This window comes from Leopardus geoffroyi, chromosome D4 (assembly GCF_018350155.1).
Source record: "Leopardus geoffroyi isolate Oge1 chromosome D4, O.geoffroyi_Oge1_pat1.0, whole genome shotgun sequence".
Taxonomy (NCBI): domain Eukaryota; kingdom Metazoa; phylum Chordata; class Mammalia; order Carnivora; family Felidae; genus Leopardus; species Leopardus geoffroyi.
The window spans coordinates 91,417,469-91,440,497 of record NC_059342.1 but is presented as its reverse complement, the minus strand read 5'-3'; the positions used below and the strand labels follow the sequence as shown (position 1 = coordinate 91,440,497).

Here is a 23,029-nt window from a genome sequence, read left to right as displayed (position 1 = left end):
GCTCGTTTGTGAGCTGGCTCCCTGGTGAGCCTGCCTTCATAGTGGCCAGAGACGTCCATCACCCGCCATCTGAAAGCACATCCTTTTAAATGGCTGGAGTCGGGACCATGATACCGTTTGCTGGATGGAGGCCGAGGGCTTGAGGGAAGGCCTTGTTCTGTGCTGCCTGGAGTCGGGTGGCCCCCCGGCCCCGTGGGCTCTCAGAGGACAGCACCGGGGAGCTCTGCCCTCGGCTGCGCTGGCACGGGCTCTGTGAGACCGTCGCTTCCCGGACCGCCCAGGGAGCCACTTTCCACCTGCTGATGGGAAGTATCGGGAGATGTTTATTGCTTAATCTATCTGAGGACCATTATCGGGAACTTGGTGTTTGAGGAAACGTTCTATGAATACATGATTTATGAAACGCAGGGAGAATTTTGTATTTGCAGTTACGAGCGCTGAGAAGTCCGTTCGAAGAGGAACCCTTCCTTGAGACGCAATGAAGTGTCAGATTACTGTCAGTAGAGAGGATTTTCCCATAAGCCACCTGGCCCGATGGTGTCCCCCCGCCCCCGCCTTCCCTGGTTCTGAAATTCTCTAAGAAAGAGATCCAGGGACCGGCTCAAGAACCCATGTCTGTGTGATCAGCACCTCATAGAGGTTTCCGTTTCCCCTTGAACAGCTCACTCAATTCCCTGTGCCCCGGGCCGCGTGTGCCCGAGCGGCAACTGAGGCTGGGGTGGGGCCAGGCAGGTTTCCTCTCCTAGAAGTGGGCTTTCCAGTCCGCGGGGCTGCTTTCCAGTGGATTGGATCTCCTCTCCCGTTCTCCTTTCTCCTGGGGAGCGGCAGTGCCCTGGGCTCTGGAAAGGGGCCTCCCGGACATACACCCACACTCTTCACCTGTGTGCACACTCACACAGATACACTGCTTTGCACTCACATGCTTTCGTACGTACTCGTGCATACACACTCGGGATCACACGCACGCGCGCGCGCACACACACACACACACATACGCATACACACATACACTCAAGCACACAACCGGTATTTAAAATAACCATATGGAGAAAAAGACGGGATAAACCTCGGCCAAGTTCATTTCTTGGCGAATAGTTAAAATGCAAATGACCCAGGCTGCAATTCCGTTTTGCTTTTCATTTGCTACAGCTGAATGCAGTGATGTAAGGCGCACATAAATTCGGATCAAACTCTCATCCTGCGACTCGCCAGCCGTGTGGCCGTGCGGTTTGCCAGGGGGCGCCCCTCGCGCTCATCGGCGGTTCCAGGGAGGCGGCTTGGCTCCAAGGTGGACGTGCCAGGTCCACCCAGAGGGGCCACGAGGACGCTGCTTCCCAGCTGGCCTCCGGTCCGCCCACGTGCGCTGTGACGGTCACTGGCGATGCTTCGCCACACCGTGGCATCTGCTGTGGGGAGCCAGGCGTGGTGTGGAGGTGGTGTGATGGCCCAGACCCGGGCGCTGAGCTGTGTGCAGGGGGCGGGGGGGCCTCGGTTCATGCCCTGCACTGACGACCCTTTGCTCCAGGAGGGGCAGGGCTCGGGCAGAGCTCCCCCATCTTGCCTCTGCTTTCCGTGTGTGACCCTCGAGTCAGACCGCTTGAAAATCTCGCCCTGCTTACTGGCTCGACCACTGGGCAGGTGACACGGTGCCTCTGACCTCGGTTTGCCTGGCTATGCAGGCACCCAGCGTCAGTAGCTGCTCCTGAAACGGCGGGCATGTGTCGCGGTCCAGCCCCCGCCCCCAGGTCTGGCCAGGACAGAACCAGAGCCTCACAGATCAGCGGCAGATCTCCTACTTTCCCCCTTGTTATTTTACTTGTAAAGACGTAAGTGTGCATCTTTGGAAGACGGGGCCGCAGGGCTGAGTGCACAGAGTCTGCACCCTCGCGGGCTGTGTTTGAGTCCAGTGAGCGGCTGTGCCCGGGTCGCTCCGTTTCTCCAAGCCCCCCCCCGCCCAGTAAGGTCTGTTGAGCAGAAAGTGAATTGGGTTTGTGGAGTGCTGACACCTGGCACCCGTCCCAGGCAGCTCGCCCTTGTTTTCACCTCCCTTCTCCTCGTTCCTCTGGCCTCTCATTGGCTGCGTGGGAGCGTGGGAGGCACGTGGGGCTCCGGGCAGAGCCTGGCCTGCCCCTTCTGCCCGCTATGCATCTGGCCAAGCGTCCTCCTTACGGGTCTCCTGCCCTGCACGTGATTCTCGCCGAGGGACACCTGTGAGTGGCTAGCAGCACTTCCAAGCTGGGGGCCAGTGGAGGCTTGGGCCTCTGGGTCGTGCTCTCCCCGTAGCGGCCCTGGCCTCTCCTGGTGTCCAGGGAGGGGGATACCCTGGAAGAATAAACCGCCAGCAAAGCCCCAGCGCCTGCGGCCTGCTTTGCTTGGTGCACGGACACACGGGGACTCTTCCCGGTCCTGGACCGTGGCGCTGGGCAGGGCAGGGCGCAGCAGGCAGACTGGGCCCCCCGGGCTGGTGATGATGCGGAGCTGGTCTGGTTTCTCATTCACCTCTTTCTGAGATGGGCCTGGGAAGGTTCTTGCACAGACAGAGTCAGTCCCTGGGCACAGAGACACAGCCAAGTTTCTATGCATCTCTTCAGAGACATCTACTGAGATTTCCCATGGGCCTGGATTCGCCTTTTGGCCTCCAGGAGCCCAGCCAGGACACCACGGCTCTTCCAGATGGGCCTGGCGGCCATCATTGACGTCAGACCGTGAAGATGTGACCGCATGCTCTGCCCTCCCTCTGGCTCCCCCGCGGTTGGCCCTGGAGTGATGAGAGTCCCAGCCAGCAGGGAGGCAGCGTCTGTCCCACTACCGAACACCGAGCTCTGTAGGATCAGAACCGACTCGTCGTCTCCTGGGCGGGTGAGGCCGGTGGGGCAAAAGGACTGATCTCCGTAGCTGGGCGATTGCTGCCGACCAGAACCTTCTGGGAGCCTGGGTTCCGGGGGATGCTGAAGCTTCTTCCGGGGCATGGGTTTGGGACTGGGGGGTGGGGCGTAGGACCAGGGATTGGAGAGACGGGTTTCTTTCTCACTGGCTGCTGGTTTTCATGACGTCCGGGCGGGGAAGGGATCCTTATGGAGACGCCGGTTAGTCTCAGGCTGCTTTAGAAATTTCCAGGTTTTTAAAATTTTTTTTATTTAAGAAGGTTTGTGGTGTTCGGATCCTGTCCCTGTCCTGGGTTTTGTTGTTCCTTTTCTAAACAGCTACCTCTCAGCTTCCCAAGCCTTCATATTGTTGGAGTCGTTGCTTCAGGAGAAAAAGCATTCGTTCATTCATTCGTTCACCCATCCATCGCCTCACCCACCCACCATCTGTTCACACGTCCATCATCATATCCACTCACCACTCGCCCGCCCCCCACTCACACATCCATCTACCACCCCCCGTGTACCCAGCACTTAATTTACGGCACGTTTGTGGAGCACCCGCCGTACCAGAGAAGTTGCATGGCCTTTGCCCTCCAAGGGGGAGCCCAGATTAGCTGTTGTGCCATCAGTGGTAGAAGAAAGGAGAAGGTGAAAACCCTGGGACTTCCCCAGGAGCTGCCCGGCCCTGGCCCATCTCTCAGCCGTGACACCAGGAGGATTTCCTCCGCGATCGTGCCCTAGGGAGGATCACGCTCAGTGAATGCACGGCCCGTGTTGCTGAGGGAAGCGCTGAACCCCTCTCTCCGGGGATACCGCTCGGACCTGGGGCTGATTCCCACGATCTTCCCGTGTGCAGACCCAGCCCGCCCCCCAGGCCCTCGGGCTTCTCCTGTGGCCTCCGCTGGGGCTGACTGGGCCGAGCAGGGCACGTGCAGAGGGGAGCTGGTGTTTGGGGGCCCTCGAAGCTTCAGAAGGTGTTTTCTTAACCCAGGAGGCGCGCTGGGAGGGGCAGGCCGCGTTGGCTGGGTTCTCTGCTCCCTGGCTTAGGGCCCCCCGGGCAGACCCTCAGCAGAGGCCTTGGTGGGGTGGTGGGCAGGTGGACCCCTGGAGACCCTCGAGGGCTGCGGGAGCCCTGGGCACAGCCAGCCCCCCAAGGAGCAAGCCCTGCTCGCGGGGGGGAAGCCACCGTGCCTTCCTTCCAGCACCTTCTCTCATGTGGATTCTTTTGGAGCGAGGCGATGGAGGCGGCCGGCGCGAGAGGGAGGGGCTTCCTGTCCGCTAGGCCCCGGGTGGGATCTGGGCTTTGCAATTACTTGGGCTCCTCGAGCTTTCCTTTCCGCAGGGATACATACAACAAAGACGCCGTGACCCACCGTGTGGCATCGATACGAGGTCTGAGCGAGGAAGTGCGAGACGGGCCCCAGTCGACTTGATCAAGTACTTTGTCCCTCTTCCTGCTGGGTCACCCGGCAGGCTCCGGCAGGAGCTGGAGGACCCGGAAAGTCGGTTCCGGAAGTCTTTCCTTTTTCTGGTTGCTTCCTGGGTGTTTCTTGCATTAAAGGGACCAGGTTTGGTGGGCGGGCATGGGCAATGTGGGGCTTGCTGGTGAAATCCTGCCACAGGCGGACCCTTCCCTTCTCCCTGCGTGCCCCCTGTTGGATGCACACGGCCCAGCGTGGGAACAGGTGGCCCGCATCAGCTGGGCCTTCCAGAGACGCCGTTGCCCCGGCCTGGAAGCCGGTTGGGAGTTTTGGGAAAGAAGATCCTGGTGAGACTGGCAGTTTCTGTGGCTTTCTGCTGGCATTTTGGTCCCTGGAGGTGGCAGAGTGGTGGCCCCACCTCCTCCTTGCGCGCTGGCCCCCGGGGTGAGCTCATTCCTCAGCCCACGCCATGCAGCAGGAGGCGAACCCCAGGCTGCAGGGAGCCGCAGAGGGCTGGCTCTGGGCTGTCCTTCCCTCGTCCGTCAGGAGTGGCAGTGGTCACGTGCGGGGCTCCGTGCTGCTGTGCTGGCCTCCTTAGGTCCACGAGCTCCCGCCGTCCCTCAGGGACCTCATGAAGTAGGGAGGGAGCCGAGGCCCAGAGAGAAGACGCATCCTGATGGGGGAACGGGAGGTATCTGTTCAGGTCCTGCCGGCAGAAGTCGGTTGTTAGGCATCCCGCTGCCCCTTCCCTCCCGCCCGGCCGGGCCGCTGTGTGCAGGGACAGGGCGAGGTCAGCCCTGTGGAATTCTGCAGACGGGCTGGGGAGCTAGGCCAGAGGCCAGTGTGGAGGCTGGGGGGGCAGATCGATGGCCAGGAGGCCAGTGTGGAGGCCCACAGCGCTGTCTGAGGAGAGGCCGTGAGAGGCCTAAACCAGGATAGAGCTGACCGTTAGCCCTTTAAAAGATGCGGGGCAGTGAACGCATGACTTTCGGAATGAAGGTCAGAGCGGGTGCCGGTGGTTCCCTCCCGCAGTGGCTCTCAAACCACTTTGGGCCTTCTCAGGAGGCAGGGAGGAGGCAGGGAGGGCAGGGCCTGCTGAATCCGGGTGAGCCTACTCTTACCTGCTTTCCTGGGCAGCACAGGTGCTTCTAGAAGCCAGGGGGAAGTGGAGCCGCTGAGACAGCTTTCGGGGCTCGAGACAGAATGTGATGCTGAAGGGCCGGGGCTGGTATCGGGGCCTGGGCGGCACCGGTCGCCTCACCCCCCTGGGGCCGTGGTTTCCCCATCTGTAAAATGGCTTTGCAGCTCGGCCCACCTCTGAGAAGTGTGGAGGGGGACGTGGCGGGGTGCGGCTGTGCGTGCTGGGTCTGGAGCCCTCGTCCCCACCCCGCCGAGCAGGTGGCTGGCAGCCTTGGCCGTGGGCCGGGCGCAGCGGTGGTTCCTGCCGGAGCACCCGCCTCGTCCGGCCCCCTCGTCCGGCCCCCTCGTCCGGCCTCTGCTGCGCCAGCCCCAGCATTGATTTCTCTGTTTAGCGCCTGCATCGACCAACACGTCCCCCGGGTGCCGTCTGGCCAGGGAGGGAGGCAGCAGGCAGCCGCGGGGTATCGATCGGACCCCCTTATCTCTGCACCCAGGCCCTGCGTTGCCACGTGTCTGTCCGTCCCCTCTTCCTGTTTGTTCACCAATCTGCACGGTCCTCGGTGTTCTCTCCAGGCCTTTGTGCCGCTCGTTTGATGAGCCCCAGGCGCTGACGCTGCGGCCACCGTGATGTCGTGGGCCAGGCGCTCTGGTCCCACAGAGTCCACGGCGCACTAGTTACTTTTAAGATGCGGCCGCCGGGGGACGCTCGCGTGCACACGCACTGGGGTGGGCGTGGTCCTCTGCTCCCTTCCCGCGGGAGCCGTTGGCCGGGGGTGGGGGCGGTTGGGTGTTCATCCCGGAGTCCCTGCAGGTGTCCCCCCCACCCCCACCCAGCGTGGGAGGGTCTTGGGTGTGAGGCAGAAGTGGGGCGGGGGGGGGGGGCGTCCTCTGGGCCTTTGTGTTGGGCGGGGCCCCGGGCAGGTGGCGGCCCCCAGACCCGGCCAGGTCTCCGAGCACCCCGTGCCTGTTGACTCCCGTCTTGCCGATGACTCATTTCCGGGGAGAGAGGGGGATTCGGGGACCGTGGGTGTATGTGGTGGAAACGGTCACACCTGACAGCAGAGAAGCAGGGGTGTGGAGGAGATGGGCTGGGGAGGGGTGCGCCGAGGCCTCGCTGCACCAGGGCAGAAGGCTGCCCGCCTCTCTGGGCCTCGGCTTCCCCATCTGGGGTCAGACCGCTGCCGGGATGGCCTCTGGGGCGTGGCCCTGTCGTCCCCCTGGGTGTCGTCCTCTCCTCTGGGTCTGCTCTGCCCTGCAGGCCCCACCCAAGCGGCTGAGAGCGTTTTCTCTGCTGGGTGTGGTGTGGCTCATGCCTGCCTTTTTTCCTGTGTCCACGGTCAATTAAATATTAATTGGCTAATTGTTTCTCCCCGGTGCCCCAAGTCATTGTTTCTGTGGAAGCCTGACAGTTTGATGTTTGCAGCAAAAAATGCTGGATGAGAGTATGAAGGAGAGAAGAGAAAAAAATAGCAAAATGCAAATAATTAATTGCAACAAGGTGTTCTTTCTTGGCACCCTGGGAGGCTCTTCTCAGGGGGTATTGATTCTTCTAAAGGCACCGAGGGGTCTGTAGTGCTGGCATCAGCGGTAGGATCCGGCCTGAGAGTGGGGGGCGGCTCCCCTGAATCACAGGGAGTGTGGCTACAACCTTGTTGGGGAGGAGAGACCTCACCACTGCCCCTCCGAGAGCTTTGCCTCACCCCTGCCCGCCCCCCCCCCCCCCGGTGCTGCAGGTGCAGGGTGCAGGCCCCCCCGCCTCCCCCCGATTCCAGGATTAGGGAGCTTGGGCCAGAGCCCGTGGATATTTATCCTGGACGATCCTTTTTGACTTTCATTTTTTAAAAGCAACTTTGTATTGTGATAAAATGGACGTAACATATTATTGATCATTTCGGCCATTTTTGTGCAAACCCAGTACGTTCGTGGTGTTGGGCGGCCGCCACCTCCTTCTCATTCCAGAGCCTTTTCATCACCCCAGAAGGGAACTCGGCCCCCTCCCGTCCCGCACCCCGGCCCCTGGCCACCACCCACTGGTTCCCTGTCTCTGTGGGTTTGCCTGCTCTGGACATTTCATGTGCCCGGAATCAGGTCACATGTGGCCTTTTGTGTCTGGCTTCTTGCGCTCAGCATCACGGGCCCCGGGGACCCTTGTGGCGCCTGCCAGAATTCCATTCTTTGTGGGGCACCCCGGTGGCTCAGCCCGTTGAGCGTCCAACTCTTGGATTTCAGCTCAGGTCATGATCCTACGGTCGTGGGATTGAGACCCTTGTTGGGCTCTGCTATGAGTGTGGAGCCTGCTTGGGATTCTCTCTCTTTCTCTCTCTCTCTCTCTCTCTGTCTCTCTGTGTCTCTTTCCCTTTGCCCCTCCCCCACTTGTGCACTCTCTCTTGCTTTCAAAAAAAAAAAAAAATATATATATATATAAAGTTAGAAAGACCTCAGTTCTTCGTAAAGGCAGAGTAGCGTTCTGTTGTACGGATACACCACCTGTTGTCTCTCTGTCATCCGTGGGTGGACGTTGGGGCCACGCCTACCTTTGGCTGTTGTGGACAGTGGTGCTGCTGTGAACGCAGGTGTGCAAATGCCTGTTTGGTTCCTGCTTTCATTTCTTCTGGGTAAATACCCAGAAGTGGATTTGCCGGATCCCGTGGTCAGTTTCTGGAAGAATTGCTCTAATAGTCACAGTGGCTGCACCATTTCGTGTTCCCGCCAACAGGGCACAAGTGTTCCGATTCCCCTGTATCCTCACCAACATCTGTTGTTTTCTGTGTGTGTGTGTGAGACAGCCACTCTAGTGGGCGTGAAATCCTACCACTGTGGTATTGATTTGATTTGCATTTCCCTCACGGTTGGAGACGTTGAGCACCTCTTCTTGTACTCATTGGCCATCCTTGTGTCTTCTTTGGAGAAACGTCTGTTCAAGGCCTTTGCCCACCTTCGAATCCAGCCATCCAATCCTATTGAGCTGTAGAAGTTCTTTATGTATGCTGCGTACTAATCCCTCGAGGTGCGTGGCGCACGGATCTTCCCCCCCTTTCCACCGGTTACCCTTTCACTCCCCTGGTAGTGTCCTTCGATGCATAACAGGCTTTGATGAAGACACATGTGGCTGTTTTTTTCTTCCGTTGTCTGGGTGTTTAGCGTCCTCCCCAGTGAGTCACTTCCAAATCCAGTGTCATGAGGTTTTTCTCTTGTGTTTACTTCTGAATGTTTTATGGCCTTAGCTCTTACATCGAGGTCTTTGATCCCCTCTCGAATTAATTTTGGGATATGGTGGGAGCAAGTGTGCAAACCGTATTTTGTGTACGTGGAGGTCCTGTTTTCCCAGCGCCCTTGCTTGAAAAGATCGTCATTTCTGCAGCGGACTGTCTTGGTATATTTGAGGGAGGGTGGGTGTTGCAGACGGGGCCTCCACGGAGGGTTGGCCAGAAGCCCCCCGCCTCAGGGCAGCGAGAGAAGCGTTCACCGAGTGGCCACATCCGTCAGATCGTCTGGGAAGAGTCTGCCCAGTCAGGCCCAGCTTCACCCGCCTCAAGATCCCCCATCTTTAAAAGCCCCCCGCTGCCAGCACCGCCCCTGCTCGGGACAGGTGTCCACCAGGCACTTACCTCGGCCTTCCCTTGGGGGTGTCAGGCCCCTCCCCAAGGTGTGTGAGCCCAGGCCCCTCGGCAGCCCCGGACGGGGCCAGGAGCCCGTTCTGTCCCCGCTGGCCATCTGGTTGGAATCGGGGAGGCACATGTGCGTGCCACGTCCTGCCCGCTCCACCTGCCGGCAGGTGGGAAGCACTCAGGTGCACCACTCCGTGCGGACGTCATTACAGCAGCCCTCCCGTCCGGTGCCCTCACGTCCGGTGCTCGTGGCCGAACCTCCGAGAAGAGCGAACGTCTCGGCAGACGGGCTCTGTGGAGATTTGTATCATCGGCGATTTGTATAATCGGCGGGCCCCGGGCTTCCTCCCGGATTCAGCGCCAAGCCAGGTGGGGTGGGGGGAGCTCGTGGGAACAGGGCGGGGCCGGCTTTGAAGTCGGAGCCCGGTCCCCAGGGTGGCTGCCGGGATGCTGAGGGGTCGCCTGAAGGAGAGCTGCTAGTGAGCAGTGGCCACGAGGAGGCTCGGCGTGTATGCGGGGCGGATGTGGACACAGGCGGATGCGGCTGGTGTCACAGGCGAGGAGGCCCGGTGCGTGAGGTCAAGGCCAGCCCCCTCACACTGGCCCGGGAAGGTGCACCCCTGGCCTGGGCCGTCCACATGGACGTACCGGGCTCGGCACAGCCTTGCGAGCGCGGTGGACGTCGCGGGGCCCTCCTGGGGATGAAGTGGCTGCGGCCACAACCAGCCTGAGATCAAACCTGAGCTGAGATCGAGAGTCGGACGCTTAACGGCCGGAACGTCCCGGGCGCCCCAGTCCGGGGTCTCCTTAGACCGGAGGCACCGTGCTCGCTCAGTGTCACTGTCAGGAAGCGGTGAGCTCAGGGCGGGGCCCGGCCGCAGCCCTCATTCTGTCCGTGAGGCTGTGGGAGGCAGCGGTTAGGAGATGGGTCCTGCCGTGTCTGGGCTTGAGACCCAGAGGCGAGGGACCTTGGAGCAGGACACAGCCGGCTCTGGACATTCAGTGCCCCCCACCCCTTCCTTCCACAACCACTTGAGGAGTGCCCACCTGGGCCAGGTGCAGGGGACAGAGTTGTGAGCGGGACGGACCCCGTGTCGTCTGCTGCTGTGTTGTCTGGGGGGGGGCGGGCAGGGGTTGCTCTCTCCCGCACGCAGGAGTTTGGGGTCTGAGGGCCGAGGGCTCCAGGGAATCTGCTGGGTCCACACGCCCGGCTTTGATCCCCCAAGGACCCTTTTGAATACCCTCCTCTCCTCTTAGGGCCGCACGTTTTCAAATATTACGCCAATGAAGCCAACGACATTTATTAAGTAATTAGTTTTCCCGTTTTTAATTAATCAAAGGCTAATTATGAGTTACATCTCCAATTAGAGTTTCTGGTCCACGCCTGGTGGCAGTGCCCCACACGGAGTGTGCTCCAGCCAGCCGGAAAGGGGGCGGCGGGAAGTCAGGGGTTGGGTATATTCAGTTTGGGGGTGTGCGGGGTGCTTGGAGACTGTGGGGACGGTGACCTTCGGGACCCCGCTTAGGGCCCCTATCTGTGCAGAGGGCACACCTGGTCAGCACCGGGCACCGTGGCAGGTTGGCAGGCGTGGGGAGGCAGGAGAGGGAGCTCAGAGGGTGACGGGTGACGGCAGCCCCAGCCCCAGGCCACCCCAGGGCTCCTCGGTGTCATGGGGTCCCGGAGGGTCAGCCGGGGCGTTCTGAGGGCGGGCATCCGGGGAGGAAGGAGCAGTCTTCCGGCCCAGCCCTTGTATAGACGGGGACACGGGCCTGCTTTGTGACCTGCTGTGGGTCCGAGACAGAAACTGGCCTTTCTCTTCTGGCCCCAGGAGCCCAGGCCCCAGGCGATGGGGGGCTGAGTACAGCCTTCCAGGACGACCCGATGAGGCCCCGGGCTCAGCCTCGGACGGCAGACCCCCTCACCCGTGGGAGCTGCCGATGGCGTATCTCAGGGGGCACCCTGGCTCCCGGCCTGTGGCGCGGTCCCTGCATGTTTGCGCTTCTCCTGGCCCGAGGGCGGGTCACGCTGGGGCCCCTTCGGCCGCCGGGGCCTGGGGATGACAAGAGCGGACTGTTTACTTTGCTTGCCCGAGACAGACTGCATCCATCTGGCTCCGAGTTCTGTGCTGTTTCCGGTTTGCATTCCTTCTTGATCTGAGACTGAAATATTTTAGCTGGTGGCAAAAATGGCTCAGTGCCCTTCCTCCCTCCCAAGTGGAAGGAATGTTCAGGAAGAGTCTGGTGTCCTGGCGCGTTTCCTCGCCGAGTGGGCACACGTCAGAGATGACCTGTGGATGAGGAAGGCAGGGAGGGCAGCTCACCCTCCTGGCCACTGGGGACAGGGAGCCCCTGGGCTGGGAGTCTGGGTGCCTGGTTTCCGGGAGGCCGCCAGCCGGGGCTGCGTCCAGGGCAGGTCACAGGGGAACCGCTCCGTGGTGCCTGCAGCCTGGCCTCCGCGGGCCGGGAGGTCTGGCAGTTGCTTAACTTTCCAGAGACTTCCATTTCTCATTAGTCCCGCTTGGCAGCTTGGTAGTGAGAACGCGGGAAGGTGGCCACAGTGCTCCTCCCATGGAAGGTTCCGGAACTGGCACAGGGGTGCTTTTACCCTCCAGCAGGTAGTCGGGGAGCATTGGAAACGCAGGAGTGTGGCAGCAGGGGAGGCCAGGGAGGCGGCCGCTATGGACAGGGAAGCTGTAAACCATGAGGGCCACAGGCAGGTCAGGGAAACGGGCAGGATAAGAATGTTAAGTAGTGGACATGATTCAGAAGCACGACCCCAGACTCCAGATCTTAGGGACGCTGTGGATCCCGGGGGCCAAGGACGGGACGGGGTCAGACAGGCCCAGGCTTGGGTTCTGCCTTGTGCCGATTCAGTGGGTGAGCTTGGTCATGCTACAGAAGCTCGCTGGCCTCGGTCATCTCATCTACAAAATGGGAGTGGATAGGACACCAGCCTCGTGGGGATCTGAGGCTCGAGTGACACCCACGTGCGGGACCCACGTCGAGGACCCCAGCCAGTGAATGCACAGAAATGCCTCCCAGCAGGTGCCGTGGAGGGGTGCACTCTGCAGGCCCTCGTCTCTGGCCTGGATTTCTTTTCTTTTTTTTTTTTTTTTTTCCAATCAAAAAAGTTTTTCATTGTTCATTTACTTTTGAGAGAGAGACAGAGACAGAGTATGAGCAGGGGAGGGGCCGAGAGAGAGAGGGAGACACAGAATCCGAAGCAGGCCCCAGGCTCTGAGCTGTCAGCATGGAGCCTGACGCGGGCCTTGAACTCACAAGCCATGAGATGGTGACCTGAGCCAACGTCAGACGTTTAACCGACTGAACCACGCAGGCGCCCCTCTGGCCTGGATTTCTAGATGGTTCCTGGTAATGGAGGTAGCCCGGGGCAGCTGGACGTGGGTTCAGTCGACAGACAGAGGCACTTGAAAACGCAGGAGTAAGACAATTATCAGCGACAGGCTTTCTGCCCTGTTTTGCCCTTCTGCCTGTCTTTCAAGTGGAAAAGGAGAGATGTCCTAATACTGTGGGCATATCATTAGGAAAAGCAAATTAAATCATGTTTAATGGTGTTAGAATCTCAATCACTTTGGAAGATAGAGCCAGTGAAGCAGGGAAATGAGAAATTCTGACGCCCTTTGGAAGGAGGTTTGGGAACGGCGGTGGGGCTGGGCTTGGGGCGGGGGGGGGGGGGGGGGTCTCAGCCGGTGGGATCCAGCCCTGTCACGGTGCTGGGTAAGTTCTCTGTCTCACGGGCTCAGTCTCAGCCAGCAGGTGCGGGGCCGTTGTGGGCCGGGGGTGTGTCCCCCCAAAGTCACCCCAAGGTGGAGGTGTTAGGATACGGGGGCTTTGGGAGGGGAGTGGGTCGTGGGGTGAGCCTCGGGGGAGGGACCCCAGGGCGCCGCGAGAAGCCGGCCTCACCCAGCGTCAGGATCCTCTGTGGTTGTCGGCGGTCAGTGGTGTTCTGACAGCTGCCGGTGTGGACCAAGGCAGGGTCCAACTAGCCCTCTTGTGTCTCAAGGACTCTCTCTTCCAGGTCTTTTGGGTTCTGTCTAGAATTGGGGCGCAGGACCAAGCCAGCCCTTCATTTTTTAAAGTTTATCAGAGAGAACGAGCAGGGGAGGGGCAGAGAGAGGGGGACAGAGGATCTAACATGGGCATCGTGCCGACAGCAGAGAGCCTGACACGGGGCTGGAACTCACGAACTGTGAGATCGCGACCTGAGCTGAAGTCGGTTGTTTAACCGACTGAGTCCCCCCGGCGCCCCCAGTTTGGCCCTTTCATGGATGCCTGACAGGGCAGATTGTTCTCCTCCGTAAGCTTCAGTTTCCTCATCAGAGAAGGGTGGGTGGCCCTGCCCCTGGTAAGTGCAACCCCGTGGGGCTGGGCTCAGAGTTGGGTCTGATCCGTCTGGAAGAGCCGTGGCCCCTTTGTACGGTGTGCATATTTTCAGTGGGGCCAGTGTTTTGTTTTTGAGTCGCTAATGGCACTTCGGAGATTATGTCTTTGCAACTTGCTGGAAATGATATCTGTAGCTCTTGTGAACATAAAAAAGCCTTTCTTGCGTAAAAAAAAAAAAAAAAAGAGTTTCTCTTTCTCTCATGGTAGGTTCTCAGTTCCCTGATATGTCATAAAACATATTCAACTTGACATTCTACCATTAGGGAGTCATTCCTTTGACTTTGTTCCTATTGATGTAGGTAACCCGTTAGGCTTTATCACTCGCTTCTCGGCACGGAGGAGTTTGTTGAATCCTCTCTCGAGAATGGGTTCTGATTAGGAACAGAAAAGGAGCTTGGGCTCTCCAAGGGGAGGACCAGCTGGGGGCCCCTGAGGCAGAGAGGCACAGGGTGCAGAAAAGGGAATGAGCTCTCCGGCGGGGCCGTCGCCAGCCCCGGTCAGGGAGGGCTGGCCTGCGGCCTGCTTGGGTTTGGTGAGGAGAGACATTTGAGGGAGTCAGGGAGGGAAGCAGGGGCGGGGACTGCGGGGCATTAGGGCCCCTTGAGAGGAGCAGCCCCTTCTCGATACTCCGCGAGCTTTTGCTGGGCATCAGCCCCGAGAGAGGTAGGGTGACTGGCTCCGGGACACACGGCTGACGCTGTTGGGGATGCATACAGAAGGCACTTATTAAGTGCCTTAGCACGACTGGAGGCATCCGAGGCGTGTTTGCAGGGGAGCCGACAAAACTGAGGTTGGTCCGGGAAAGCCAGCTGTACTGGAGAGGTGGGCCTGTCCTTCTGCCATGGAGGCCGGTCCCTCAGCATCCGCCCTGTCCCTCTGGTGTGGGGCCTCCCCCCTCCCCCCCTCCCCCTGCTCTTTCTCCCTCTCCACCGGCCACTGAGACTCCCGCTCACCCACCCCTGCGTCTCAAGGCACCAAGCTCCCTGTTAAAAGTCGTACTGTTTCCCGCGCCCGTGTGGCCCGTCGGGGGCCCAGGAAGCGGGGCTCCGGAGGTGGGAGGCAGGTGTTCTTGCATTTTCCAGGCTTTGAGCTGGCAGGCCCCGCCCGGCCTTTGTCAGCGCCCACAACCCTCCCTTTGTGCAAGGAGGGACCTCCCCAGGAGAGAAACTTCGGAAATGAATCACTGTCCGTTAGCATGCAGCGCCGGCTGGCAGTTCATCTTGTCCTTTATTCCGCCTTATCTGAGCGAGACGCTCCCCACCAGGAGGGAGAGGCGGGCGACGAGGCCCCTCCTTCCCTCCTGTCCCCATGGGCGTGGCTGGGGCCTCTGCCCATTTCCCACCAGCCTTCGGGAAGGGAGAGCGTGGCCCACGTGTTCTGTGCGTGCGTGCGTGTTGTGTCTGCACGCGTGTGCATGGGCGTGTGCGTTTTGCGTGCTCAGTGTTTTCCCGTGCACTTCTCTGCGGAGACGAGGGGCACCCTGAGGGCTCACGGTCTCGGGGTGCTTTGCAAAGGGGGCAGGGCCCCCCCATTTTGCATTTCCTTCAAATGAAAAGTTCCTCGTCGTGGGGACTGTGTCTCTGGGCAGACATTCAGCCGGAAGCCGGCCGTGGGAGCCGTGGAATCCCAGGACGTGTTGAATCCCCTGGAAAACATCAGATTGGGGGGTGGGAACGGGGAGTCCGGTGATGACCCCCATCCCAAGGAGCGGGGCCGTGGAGCCCCTGTGCCCTGCCCCGGGACCGTCCTGAGGTCACGGAGGCCTCGAAGACGGGGCTGGGCCCTTGAGCGGGCATTGCCGGACACGCCGGTGTTTGCGAGGCTCATGCACACGGGACCCGCGTGCCTCCTCGCGGCCCCCTCCCGCCCGTGAGCCCTCGGCCGCCTCTTCTCTGGGGCGGTGGTGGTGCAATGCCCATGGCACAGAACTTACTGTGGTAGCCGCTTTAAGGCGTGTGACCATTGCCACCGTGTAGTTTCCGAAGACGTCCATCAGGCCGGAAGGAAGCCCCGGGCCCGTGGCAGCCACCCCCAGCCCCCCGCAACCGCCCGCCTGCTTCCGTCCCTCTGGACTCCCCTCTTCCGGATGCTGCGTGGAAATGGAATCCTGTGTCACGCGGGTTTTGTGCCTGGCTTCTTCCACTCGGCGTGACGCTTTCAGGGTTCATCGATATGGCCAGTGCTTTGTTCCTGTTTATCCTCCCGTGATGTGCCACAATCTGTTTGGCTGCTGCTGGACCCTGGGGTGGTTGGCCGTTGTGGATTGCGCTGTTGTGAACGTGTGTGCAAGGATCTGTTTGAACGCCTGCTTTTGTGTCTTGGGGGCATGTACCTCGGAGTGGAATTGCTGGCTTCGGGTGTAATTCTGTGTCTAACTGGCGGGGCCGGGGCCTTCCTGGCTGGGAAGGCAGCGCGGTCGCCTCCCGGGGTTTGGGGGTCTGACGTCTTGAAGCAGGGTTGTCACTGTCGCTTGGTCGCGGCTTTGCTTCAGGGCCGCTGTGACGCTCTAACCGGCTGGCCGTCCCTGCCACGGGAGCCACGTCTGTGCACCATCCGGGCTCCGGGAGGAGGGCTTTCTTGAGGGGCGTCACGTTCTCCCCGGGACCCGCCTGGTGGTGGTGTGTCCTCTCTCTGTCCCTTTCTACCGAGGGCTCGCTCCGTCTCCTCCCTCATCCCCACAACCCACCATGGCCATCCCCAAATGGCAGTCTTAGCTGCCGCCCCATCTCCGTGACCATCCAGCGGCCAGTGTGGCTGGAGAACGTGGTCTCTGCATCCCGGCTCCGGGATCTGAGCATCTCGGTGGGGCCAGGCGCTGTCCCACCCCTCCTCTGCTGTGGCTGTGCTAGGACATCTGGGGACAGGAGGGACAGTGAAGGGATAGGGGTGGGTAGGATATGGGAGGGAAATGTGTCTCTGTCAGGAAGGCCCGGTCAGTGTCCTCAGTAGCCATTGGATTCTGTGCACCCTTGTGCGTGGCTAGAAAGCAGGTCGGGGTCGGGGAGCTGATGGGGGTCCCTGAACCGGCCGCAGGAGCTGGGGGGCGCGACTGGGGGCATCCGCAGCCGGCTGGACAGGGAAGGAAGGTCGTAGAGGGATGGGGTTCTGTTAGGCGGGAAGGTGTGCTGGGCACCGTGGGCTGCAGGGCTGGGGTGTCTGTGCCGTGACCGTGGGGCCGGGGGGCTTCTTTGGTCAGACCTGGGTGGCTTTGCAGCTGGTCTGCAGCTGATTCCTCTGCCCAGTCTGTTCCGTGCAGGCCTCTGTCCCCGCCAGGCCACCGGCGTGGCCCCTTCCGTGGCCTCCACGGCGCTGAATCCGTGGTCAGCTCTCTGTTCTGTCCTTCTGACTCCAGAGCGCCGTGCACCCTGCCACCCTCCCCGGGTCCCGCGGTTTTCTCCTCGGGCCCCGTGCTGGCACTTTCTCTCCGCCCTCCCCGTCCAGAGAGAGCCTGATGGGCCCGCGACGCACCCAGAGCGGTGTCCCAGGATCCTGGCCTCCCTCCCCGGCTCTGCCCCTCCCTCCCCGGCTCTGCCCCTCCCCCCCCCGGTGGCACCTGCTCCCCCTCAGTTGGGTCTGACCGGGCCGCTCTCAGCCGGGCCATCTTTGACGTCTGGAGCCAGTTTTTGGTGTGGTCACAGCTGGGGCCCGGGGATGCTCCTGGCATCTGGGGGTAGAGTAGAGGACAGCCCCAGAGGCCACTGGCCGAGGCTGGGGAACCCTGAATGATAACCCAGACCCACCGCTGCGCGTCTCTCTTGTTGGCGGCTGGGCCAAGTTCGCAGCTGGGTCATTTCAGCCTTTTCCGGTCTGTTCCCTCTACTGATGCCCTTGATCCCACTGCTGTCTCCAGCCTGTTCTCTGACCGTGCCGGATCTAAGTCTGATTGTGCCCCTGCTCTGCTCAAACCTTGCCTTGGGTTCCCTCATACTCAGAGGAAGGGCCACGCCCCCACAATGGTCATCATGGCCCAGGGGGCACGCCTGTCCCTCAGGCCCATCGCTCCCTGCATTGCCTGCCCTTGCCCAGCTCTGCTGGCCTCTCGCAGCTCCTCCATCAAGCCAGGCCACTTTTACCCCAGGACCTTTGCACGTGCCAGTCCTCTGCCTGGATTGCACTTTCCCCAGATGGCTGCTCGGCCTGACCCTCACCTCCGTCGGGTCCTCACCCGCTTCCCCTGTTCTCACCACCCCTCCCCCACACCCTGTCCCCGTCCTCTGCCGCGCTCTCTCTTGAGCACTGAGAACTATTCTAGTTGCTGATGTCATTCTCCCCGGAGAACGCGGGTCCCCCGGGGGCCGGGCTGTGTCTCTTGTCCACCCATAGATCTGAGGAACCAGCGCAGTGCCTGGCACGTAGTTGCGGCCCCACAAACGTTTGCAGAATGAATGACGTGGCGGTACTTTCTGGAGATGACCTCCGGTGTCGTTCTTTCCTCCCCCAAATACACGGGGGCATCCTTCCGGGGGCCTGGTTCTTTCTGGAACACAGCTGGCATTTATCGTTCATTCTCGGGGCTCATTAAACAGACCCACAGCTCCCGGCAGAACAGGGAGGTGGGGCCGGGCCCCAGGGGGCTCACACGATCTCTCTGGAAGCAGGAAGCACCAGCAGACCTTTTCCTGACTTCGGCGTCTCGCGCTGGAGCCTCTGCACCGTGCCGAACGCCGTGTGGACGCTGCTCTCGGGGGCTGCCTGGGACCTCCCCGACTCACCGGAATCTCGTCTCTGTTTGCTGTCGAACGTCAGGCAGCTCGGCGGGGACGGGATCTGGTCCGCTTGCTCTGGCGTCCTGGCAGCGGCATTCAGAGCCTGCGGTTCTCAGAGGACCCCTGCGGGGACCGTGTCCCCTGGCGGTCACTGTCGGCACGTGTCCGTGGGGGCTCTCTCGGCACAGAGGTGAACGCCACTCTCCGCACGGGGCCCGGAACCTTGACCCCACCCAGGGGGCATTTTTTGGTGGAGAATTGTGGTGGGGACAAAAGTCACAGCGGGGACAGCATGCCCTCCAGTGTGCAGAGTTGTTCCCACGAGTGTGTGCGTCTCTTAGCAGCCCCCACGGGTGGGGGGCTCACTCCCAGAGCCCGCCCCCCCTGCCCCCCACGTGCCAGTTGCAAGTTCTAGGTTGTCACCTGTGCTTTTGACTGACCGGCTGTAGCTCAGGGCTCCCACCGGCCCCTCCTCGGGCTCGATGACTTTCTAGAGTGGCTCCAGAACCCAAGAAGACAGTCTACTCTTGGTGATACCCGGCGTATCACCAAGGGCACGGGAGCAGCCAGGGGCACAGGTCCCCAGGGGGCAGCGTGGAGAGGCCAGGGAGCCTCCGTGCCCTCTCGGACCCCGTCGTCAGGATCTGGTGGAGGCTCCCTCACACACGCACCTGCCGGGAGGATGGGGGCTGGGGCTGCAGTGTCACGCTTCTGACCACGGTGTGGTCTTTCCAGTGGCCAGTCCCCATCCCGAGCCATCCAGGAGCCCGCCCCGGGTCACCTCATTAAAACAAAAGGTGTCCCTATCACCCAGGAAGTTCCAAGGGGTTTAGGAGCCCCGTGTCAGGATCTGGGGTCAAAGACCGAATATGTGTTTCTTTTAAAAAAAATTCTTTCATGTTTATTTATATTTGAGGGGGGGGGGGTGTAGAGAGACAGGGAGACACAGAATCCCAAGCAGGCTCCAGGCTCCGAGCCATCAGCACAGAGCCCGATGCGGGGCTCCAACCCACAAACGATGAGATCAGACCTGAGCTGAAGTCAGACGCTTAACTGACTGAGCCACCCAGGCACCCCTGGACTGGGGCCCCAGGCTCTGTATTTTTTGTACCAGCACCCAGGCTGTGCAACAGGCTGGGCCTGAGAATCAGTCCTGGGGAAGCCCTGCCGTGAGGCTTTGGGCTGCAGGCGTCTTCCTCCACCAGGAGGCTGGCTGGGGGCGAATGGCCAGCTAAAGCGTCCGCTGGCCCTGGACTGGGGGCCAGAGGACCCTCGGGACCACCCTGTTCGTACAATTGGGAGGGGAGAGCAAAGGGCAGGAGGAAACGTTTGGGGTGATGGATGTGCTCACTGTCTCAGTTGTGTTGGTACTTTCACGGGTGTGTAACTGTCAGAACCGATCGAATTTAACGCTTGAAAAACGTGAGGCTTGTTGCGTGTTGATCGGACCTCGGTAAATCTGTGACAGATTAGCCACAGTTGGATGTTCATTTTCTCAAGGGCCACGCGTGGCTGGCGAACCCGGTATTCGGCAGTGCAGACAGACCCAGCATCTCCCTCATTCCAGAAAGTTCCGAGGGGTGGTGCCACTCTGGAGCAAGGCTCTGGGAACAGGTTTGTGAGTGAGGCATGCTTTTTGTTGTGGTTGTTTTTGCTTAGAAGAAAATTCACCTCCGGGGGCACCTGGCTGGCTCGGTTGGTGGAACGTGCGACTCTTGATCTTGAGGTTGTGAGTCTGAGCCCCATGTTGGGCGTAGAGATTACTTAAAAATAGAATCTTAGGGGCACCCGGGTGGCTCAGCCAGTTAAGCGTCCGACTTCGGCTCAGGTCCTGATCTCCCGGTCCGTGAGCTCGAGCCCCGCGTCGGGCTCTGTGCTGACGGCTCAGAGCCTGGAGCCTGCTTCGGATTCCGTGTCTCCCTCTCTCTCTGCCCCTCCCCCGCTCATGCTCTGTCTCTCTCTCTCGGTCAAAAATAAACATTAAAAAAATAAAAATAAATAAGATCTTAAAACCAGTTTACCTCCAGTTGCACTGATGGTTTTGTGAATACGCTCCTGTCATTAAGCGTCGACACAGCAGAGACCAACCCTGTGCTCCTGAGACTCGGCTCTGCCCTGCCCGACCTCCCACAGCCTCCCACCAGCCCACACTGACAGTCCGGGGACCACGGTCCGTTTCTGGCTGTGTCCCGCCGCTGCCGCGACCCCTAAATAAGCACGCGGACCTCAGATGTCTCAGGATGGCCTTGCTCTTTGCGGGAGTTTGTTAGGCTTCCCCAGATCTTCTTCTGTGCTCGCGGGGGCTCTCGTCAGACGTCTTCCACTCACTTCCCCTGTTTTCTCGTGACTTTGGGCAAGTGACTCACTGGACCTGGTTCCCTCCTCTGCGAAGGGGGGGTCAGTTCAGGTTAAATTAGGGAGCTCACAGCATGGTGCTCCTTCGGTCCTGTGTCTTCACATGGAAGTCCCGAGCCTGCCTCTTGGCTGTGTCAGTTAGAATAGGCTTGGCTGCTGATAACCAGGTCCCTCCCAGCAGTAGCCTAAACCCACTGGGATTTACTTTGTCCTGTGAGGAAGTTTGGGTGTACACCGTGCAGAGCGGGTATGACGGTGCCATGGGATCATCGGGGACCCGGGCACCTCCATCTTTCTTCCCCGCCTCCTCATCACTGGTTTCTGCCCTCAAGGTCATGGTCTGAAGTGGCTGCAAGAGCTCCAGCCGTCTCTTCTCTATTCCAGGCAGTATGGAGGATGGTGAGGGGGAAGCCGGCTCATTTAAGCAGACTTTGCAGAAACACCCCTCCCCGTTCTAGTTTCTCTTTATTGGCCAGAGGGTGGTCACATGGTTACAAGGGAGCAAGGGGGCCTGGGAAATGGGGACTTTCGTACTGGGCTGTCCCCGATACCGCGTGCGTGCACCTGGTGAGGCTGAAGACGAGGACAGAGCTGGGAGGCCGCCAGCTGTCCCTGCCCTCCAAGCAGCTGAGTTTAGGGGGGAGAGTGATTTATGAGCTCGTCCGTGTTGGCGTCCACGAGGAATCTAGAGTTAACGCGTGTTTGGACATGTTAGTAAACAGAAGTAGGATCCGTGGAAGCAGCTTCGGAGTCGAGGAGAGCAGGTGTGGTCGGAGTGTTCCTGTGGCCCGGGCCCCCGCATGCCCCCCCGTCCCCCGCCCAGAGCACGTCCGCCGGGGCCGGGATTGCGGGCCTCCGTCCACACGTGCCGACGTTTAGTGAGCACGCTCGTGCCGGGCACTGTTCTTTGCACTTCTGTGTGTGTGTAGCTTGTTGAGGCGGGTCCCCTCGCGAGACCGCGTTCCCAGAGACGCATGGCCGTGGGCAGGCCGGCGGAACCTGCACGGGGGCGGGGGGGGGGGGGGGAGGGGGACACGCTGTGGCCTGCCCCCTCGCCCGTGGCAAGGACGGCAGAGAAACTGGGTTGTGTGTGGGCAGTCTCGTTGTCGGTGGCAGCCGGGCGCCCTGACCCGTGTTGCAGGTAACGACACGGAGACCCCGGGGGTTATCGACTGCCCTGCCGGTCCGTGGGTCACACGGCTCAGCAGCGGGGGAACCCGCTTGGGACCCGCTGGTGGGCTCTAGGGCCCGGACTCAGCTCCGTGAGCGGCCTTCCGGCCAGGAAGGGGCGGCCACATCACCCCACCCTGCGGAAGACAGACGAGACGAGAAAGCCCGACCCAGCTTCCGAGCGTCCAGCTCGTCTCCAGCGGGAGATGATGGTCGGCCGATTCGACGGCCGGTTTTTATAACGTGCTTTCTCCGCAGGGTGGGGCCCAGCAGGTTTGACGGTCACCACGATCCCTGCAGGTGCCTGGATTTGGGCGGGACGTCGCCGTGCTCCCACTCGAAGTGGATCCTTTGAGTCCGGTGTTCACACCAGCTCGTGTGCTTCTCCTGTGTTTCTACTGAGCCCCTCCCACTTGGCGTGCTCACCTCGGGATCCCGGAGGCGGTCCTTTGTCCCGTTACTGGTGACCGGGCCCCGCACGGTGTCCTTGGAGCTGCGGGGGCTGCCGAGCCAGCCCAGGCGAGGGGGCCTGCTGCTGCCGCGGGACGCAGGCTCCCGCCACCCGAGCTGCCGACGTGCCGCCCCAGAGGGACCCAGAGCTGGAAAGGGTGTCCGAGCGGCCCTCCCCACGGTCCCCTTCAGGGCTCAGAGTTGACTTGAGGCCGCCCCCTCCCCGCATCTTCCTGGGCCATCAGGTTCAGAGGTTCCAGGCTTTTCCAGGAAGGCGTTCGTGTGGCTGCACAGCTCTCTGGGGGTTTGCTGTTTCAGGAGCCTGTTGGCCCCGCTGGGGGAGGTGACGACTGAGGCGGTGTCCCCCCCACTCGCTCTCTGGCATTGCTCTTGGCGGGGGCGGCGGTGGGGGGAGCTCCGCGTGGACGCTGATCCCCACACCTGCCACCACAGCGTCGGCTTTTGGGGAAGTGCTAGCAGGTGCTTCTCCGCGACGCCACACGCACAGTGCCCACGCAGCAGATCCGACGTGGCCTCTGGAAGAAAGTGGGACTCAGCAATTCACGGATTAGCACCCCCTTCGCTGTGCAAACGATCTCAAGTGGCCGTGAAGCAACACACAGCGTAAAAGGAAAGAAACCGACCAGGCGAGTGACGCCTCGGGAGAGACGGTGGGGGTGGGGGGACACGGGACCCGCCCGGGGGCCCTTACTGGCACTCCATGCTCACTGGGTTCTGCGCTCCGGGCGGCGGATGTGGAAACAGAAGCCGGTGTTCCTGGTCCCAGTTCCTCCCGAGGGGACGTGGCCTGGGCTCCATCAAGGGTCCGACTGGGCACCGCTTTCCCATCGTCGGGGCTCCTGACCGCACAACCCTGGGGGGCGCTCTTCCCTCCTGGGCCCTGTCGG

General features: G+C 61.0%; 1 protein-coding gene and 1 long non-coding RNA gene across 13 annotated transcripts in view; one reads left to right on the top strand and one right to left on the bottom strand.

The window, feature by feature from the left end:
- Positions 1–23,029, top strand: part of VAV2 (vav guanine nucleotide exchange factor 2) — a 165,048-nt gene that overhangs the window by 32,673 nt on the left and 109,346 nt on the right. The window lies entirely within an intron of this gene.
- LOC123593534 lies at positions 1,962–4,403 on the bottom strand. The gene is made up of 3 exons (XR_006710368.1): positions 4,241–4,403; positions 3,435–3,604; positions 1,962–3,246 (listed from the first exon to the last, which is right to left on the bottom strand). It is a non-coding gene; the product is annotated as an uncharacterized LOC123593534 (long non-coding RNA).